At 42.1% G+C, this 6196-nt stretch overlaps 1 long non-coding RNA gene across 1 annotated transcript; it reads left to right on the forward strand.

Moving 5' to 3' along the window:
- Positions 1-567: 567 nt before the first annotated feature.
- On the forward strand, positions 568-5336 carry LOC116358126 (uncharacterized). The gene is made up of 2 exons (XR_004205997.1): positions 568-1514; positions 1780-5336. It is a non-coding gene; the product is annotated as an uncharacterized LOC116358126 (long non-coding RNA).
- Positions 5337-6196: the final 860 nt, after the last annotated feature.

Below are 6196 nucleotides of genomic sequence, written 5' to 3' on the forward strand. Positions count from 1 at the left end.
ATTTTGGGTTATTGTGTGTAGATTGATGAGGAAAACTAATAATTCCAGCCATTTTAGAAGCTGTAACGTAACAAAATGTGTAAAAAAAAAAGTGAGGCGGTCTGATTTTTTTCTTCCTTTTTGTAGACGGTCCACGAATCAGCAGGTCGCTGCAGCCCAAAATGGCGACCGGAGGCGAGTGGGTGTGGAAAGGAATATTGAAAGCGAATCGGCTAATTGGGCGAAATTGTTGCCACTTTGACCGTTTTGCGTTGCTGATTGGGCTGCATGAAAAGTCACTAAACCGGCGACCAGCGATCCTTCCAGATGTGTTCAGATTTGTTTTTTGCCCCCCCCCCCCCGGTTCAAATCCTTGAATCCCATTTTCTTTCTCTTTTTTTCTTCTGTGAACTCACTGGACACGTCAGACTGTTTCTGTGTGATGTAGTAGGGACTTGTAGTTTCCTACAGGCCAATAATCTACATAGTTAATTACCACGTTTTATTCCCTAAACTACAATGACCATAATCCATTGCGTATCTACTTTGTCCAGTCTGCATTTCTTTTTAGGCCTGCTACTGAAGAGACAAGAATGCGCAGTGAGTGGATATAGAGAGCAGCTGTTGCTTCGTGATTAATCTCTACCTGGAAAATACGTGATCAAAGTGATTGATAGTTGGCATTCAGCAGTCATTAAAAGTATGCCTTATGGACTTTGAAGAACTACAAAATAGAGTTTTTGTCAGACAGAATAACCAGCAGCTCTATAGAGATGAGATGATGACTTGGAATGAAAATAATAAAGTCATCAAATAAAACAAATTAAATACGCAACTGAAATATGAAGTAAAATCATGTAAATAATTGTTGGTTAATCAGCAGTCATCGGCAGTCACTACCATCATGGGACTTTTACAGATTTGTTTTATTCTGTGTTGTTACAATATTCAACTCAAATAATCAAAACCGAAAGCCGAGATAAACAAATAATTAACCCCAAACCCGACTCAAAGCACTAATTGCTCAGCACTACCTATAGCAGAGCGCTTTCCCACACCCAGTTCATTACCACATGGGCCATTCTATCCAAAATGATTGGGATGGTCCTACCCCATTGAATTTTACATTTAAAATGGTTAGGGTTAGGTCAGGGTTAAGGTTAGGGTAGGGAGGTGCAAAGGATCCCGGACAGCACTGACTCTATCCACACGCTCATTGTTGTTACAGAATTCAACCCAAATAATCAAAGCCTGAATCGAAAACAATGGTTTTTGTATTTATTATAATGAACCGAAACCCAACCCTGTCCACACGCCCAGTACTTAACTTTTCAACACACCCTCTTGACCATAGTCCGGTCTCGGTATCGAGCTGCAGCTCCCTACTTCTCAATGCGAACGTGAGTAGATTACCTTGAAAACAACGGTCGGACATCTAGGAAGCAGTCTCCAGTTTGTATTATACCTCGGTGGTGTAGACGGAACAAATATCGACCGGATCTTGATCGGACGACGAGGACAACAACGTGTTAAAGGTACATTATGTATTTTCTAGTTGTAATAATGTTAATAGTTCGCCTAATTTCAGTTTATGTGACAAAACGAGCACTCTTGAGTGTAGAGAATCATTGTACAATCTAAACCGCTGTGAAATCTATTTTAAATAACCACAAATATTGTGGTTTCAGATGTTTGAAGCTAGTGTACAAAACCGAAAGTAAAAGACGGCTTCTCAGACTTGCTTTCAATGAGAAGACCTAGAAGATCTATAACTGATATTATTATTATTTTTAATGAAAGGTGTAACCAAGGCTTCTGAGAACACAGAGAAACATGGCTACAGTCTTCATCTGTTCCGTCTGTACCGAAGTCTTCGTTGGACATATATCGCTGAGCTGCCAGCACACCTTCTGTGAACGTTGCCTCCAGAAGTGTATGGACGCCGGTTGCGTTATCTGTCCGGTGTGCGGGGATCCAATCACGTCGGAGAACATCAGAGTCAACAGAATACTAAGGAACATGGCAGACGAAGTGAGACAGAGAAGAGTTGATCTCAGAGTGTTGAAGAGAAATGAGGACGTTGATGTGAATAACTGGGAAACCGACAAGAAGAAGAATGTCAAAACATCAAAGTCCTTGGTGAAGGAAGGCCTGGCTGCCAGAAAGACAGAGCGGAAGTTAAAGTCGTCTCTGACCACTGGTCCCTGGGAGGGTATACTTTTTGGCAATATGGCCTTTTATTGCTATATTTCTGTTCTTACTTATGTTGTCCTTCCTGGTGTGGAATATGTGTCTGTAACAATGTCAGGAAATGCAGCCAAGGTGTTCGGATCCCCTTTGGTGTTCATGTCTATGTTTGTTGTCTTCGGTGTTGTTGCTCATTTGGTGGATTTTGTGTTGAAAAAGATTGACTTAAAATCTGTTTTATAATAGTAATAACTGATTGATTTCATCCAGTGTTGGAGAGTCACTGGATGTAGCGAACTTCCTTTCCCAGCAGTGGTAGTTGAACAACTTTTTTGAAATGAATTATATTATTGAGTTGACTTACATCTGCAGGTTTATGCCCAGTTTATTGATGCTATGGAAGAAAAAGGGCAATGAGTGTATTTTGATGTAAAACTTTCTCCTGTAAATTTACCAGCATTATAATGGCTCCAGAGTTGCCAGCTTAATACTGTCATATTTTTTTACAGTAACCTCTTTTCCATACTATAACATACATTACAGAATACAGCATCCCTGCTTTTAAATTTACAGCTGTAAGGTTTTTACAGTAGTAGTATTCAATGTCGGGATTCGTGTCCCCACAACTGCAGCTTAAATACTGTAATTTTGCTTTACAGCAGGTATACTGTAATATTTTACAGTAGTATTTTCCTTACTGTAAAACAGTGGTATTTAAACCTTTTCAGTGGGGTTGCCAACAATATTATTTGAAATGCTTTATATTATTACTTAGTGTTATTATTTTATTTATTTAAACAATATAGAAACATTTTTGAGAAAAATGGGTTCCCTGCTGAAAAGGTTTAAATACCACTGTTTTACAGTAAGGAAAATACTACTGTAAAATATTACAGTATACCTGCTGTAAAGCAAAATTACAGTATTTAAGCTGGCAACTCTGGTGCCATTACAATGCTGAATATTTACAGTATTTAAGCTGGCAACTCTGGTGCCATTACAATGCTGAATATTTACAGTATTTAAGCTGGCAACTCTGGTGCCATTACAATGCTGAATATTTACAGTGAAATTCTACCTGAACTCTAAATACAAAGAAATATATACAAATGTACATAAAATACATACACGTATTCAAATAGCTGACAACATTAACTACAAATGAACAATATAATTGACAATGGAAGTAACAACAGTTATCACGTATGTAACCAAATAAGAGCATCATTACAACACTAATGACTAATTATATTGTGTGGGGGGGGGGGGGGGGGGTTGTTGAGATCGAATTGGGATTGGGTACAATCCTAGATCTATGATCAGGGGCAACTCTATTTAGGGTAAGGGGGTTCAGAGGCGGTGAAACGGGACAGTTTGGTCAGGAGAGCATCCAGGACAGAGAGAAGTTAGCATCATGTGTTCCTCATGGGGCTCCGTAAACAAGCCTCCTCGGGTTCTGATTGGTCAGCTCTTCTCAACCCTAGGACAAGCATAGAAAGAGACACTAGAATGAGCACCAGGGCTGTTACTCTGTGGTGAAATAGACAGACAGACAGCACCAGGGGCTGTTACTCTGTGGGTAAATAGACAGACAGACATCACCAGGGCTGTTACTCTGGGAGTAAATAGAGAGACAGACATCACCAGGGCTGTTACTCTGGGGGTAAATAGAGAGACAGACATCACCAGGGCTGTTACTCTGTGGGTAAATAGAGAGACAGACAGCACCAGGGGCTGTTACTCTGGGGGTAAATAGACAGACAGACAGCACCAGGGGCTGTTACTCTGGGGGTAAATAGACAGACAGACAGCACCAGGGGCTGTTACTCTGGGGGTAAATAGAGAGACAGACAGCACCAGGGGCTGTTACTCTGGGGGTAAATAGAGAGACAGACAGCACCAGGGGCTGTTACTCTGTGGGTAAATAGACAGACAGACAGACAGCACCAGGGGCTGTTAGTCTGTGGGTAAATAGACAGACAGACAGCACCAGTGGCTGTTACTCTACGGGTAAATAGAGAGACAGACAGCACCAGGGGCTGTTACTCTGGGGGTAAATAGACAGACAGACAGACAGCAACAGGGGCTGTTACTCTGTGGGTAAATAGAGAGACAGACAGCACCAGGGGCTGTTACTCTGTGGGTAAATAGACAGACAGACAGCACCGGGGGTTGTTACTCTGGGGGTAAATAGACAGACAGACAGCACCAGGGGCTGTTACTCTGGGGGTAAATAGACAGACAGACAGCACCAGGGGCTGTTACTCTGGGGGTAAATAGACAGACAGACAGCACCAGGGGCTGTTACTCTGGGGGTAAATAGAGAGACAGACAGCACCAGGGGCTGTTACTCTGTGGGTAAATAGACAGACAGACAGACAGCACCAGGGGCTGTTAGTCTGTGGGTAAATAGACAGACAGACAGCACCAGTGGCTGTTACTCTACGGGTAAATAGAGAGACAGACAGCACCAGGGGCTGTTACTCTGGGGGTAAATAGACAGACAGACAGCAACAGGGGCTGTTACTCTGTGGGTAAATAGACAGAGGACAAGGGACATATCAAGCTGGTGGTGTGTGTACGTACTTAACTACAAATCTACAGTAGGCATAAGCTATTACTGTAAATAAATGATACAGAATGTTGGGAGGATTTCCTCCAGGAGGCTTCCAATTACAGGAATGTTGGGAGGATTTCCTCCAGGAGGCTTCCAATTACAGGAATGTTGGGAGGATTTCCTCCAGGAGGCTTCCAATGACAGTAATGTTGGGAGGATTTCCTCCAGGAGGCTTCCAATTACAGGAATGTTGGGAGGATTTCCTCCAGGAGGCTTCCAATGACAGGAATGTTGGGAGGATTTCCTCCAGGAGGCTTCCAATTACAGGAATGTTGGGAGGATTTCCTCCAGGAGGCTTCCAATGACAGTAATGTTGGGAGGATTTCCTCCAGGAGGCTTCCAATGACAGTAAATAACAGTATTTTTCAGCATTTTACCCATAATGCAGTGCAATCTATAACATTATTGCTTTAAGACACATATATGGTATTTTACTGTGCCTTCTACCGTGTTTTAATGTTGACATGACCGTCTTACACTACATAGCTTTTCTCCATTTGAGAAGACACTAACCTAATTTGTATTGAAATGTAATAAAAATATAATTCTGTTATGATGTTTGTTTTTCCTTCATTATTGAACTGTTAATTGTTCTTGTGTTTGTAACAGAGGGACCCTTTTAAAAAATTATGTTATTGTCACAACCTGCTGAGGTGGTTGTTCATCTCTTCAAAGAAGCTCCCAGTCTGAGGCACGGCATCACTACAGTCCCTGGTTTGAATCCAGGCTGTATCACATCCGCCTGTGAATGGGAGTTCCGTAGGGTGGTGAACTTTTGGCCCAGCGTCGTCCGGGTTTGGCCGGGGTAGGCTGTCACTGTAAATACGAATATGTTCTTAACTGACTTGCCAGGTTAAATAAAGGTTATAAAATAACATTTAAAAAAAGGTGTTTAACCAATCAAAAGGAGGTGTTTAACCAATCAAAATGAGGTGTTTAACCAATCAAAAGGAGGTGTTTAACCAATCAAAAGGAGGTGTTTAACCTTTAATCCAATAACCATCTGTTACAGTCCAGTACCTCCAATCAAATATATGAGTTCTGGTTTACGATATACAGTACTTCACAGTTAGTCCAGGTTAGTCCAGTTTAACCAGGTTAGTCTAGTCTAGTTTAACCATAGAAAACTACTGTTTGCCAATTATAAAGTGGATACGGTGTCATTCCGGACATCGCAAGAGAAAGAAACCTGATTTGTGGTCTCAGGTGGACACGGTGGACCTCTGAAGATATCCTACAGTTCACCATGTTGGTGAATGATCTGCCCCCCTCACTGCTGCAGTCAGCTGCAGAGGAGGAGAATGTAAAGAGGTTCTCCAGCCTGAGGAGGGTGATGACGAGCAGCGTCAGCAGGAACAACAGCAGGCTCCACGGCTGCCATGGAAACGGAGTTGAGGGAGAACTTCAGGAAGG

This window comes from Oncorhynchus kisutch, linkage group LG28, assembly GCF_002021735.2.
Source record: "Oncorhynchus kisutch isolate 150728-3 linkage group LG28, Okis_V2, whole genome shotgun sequence".
Taxonomy (NCBI): Eukaryota; Metazoa; Chordata; class Actinopteri; order Salmoniformes; family Salmonidae; genus Oncorhynchus; species Oncorhynchus kisutch.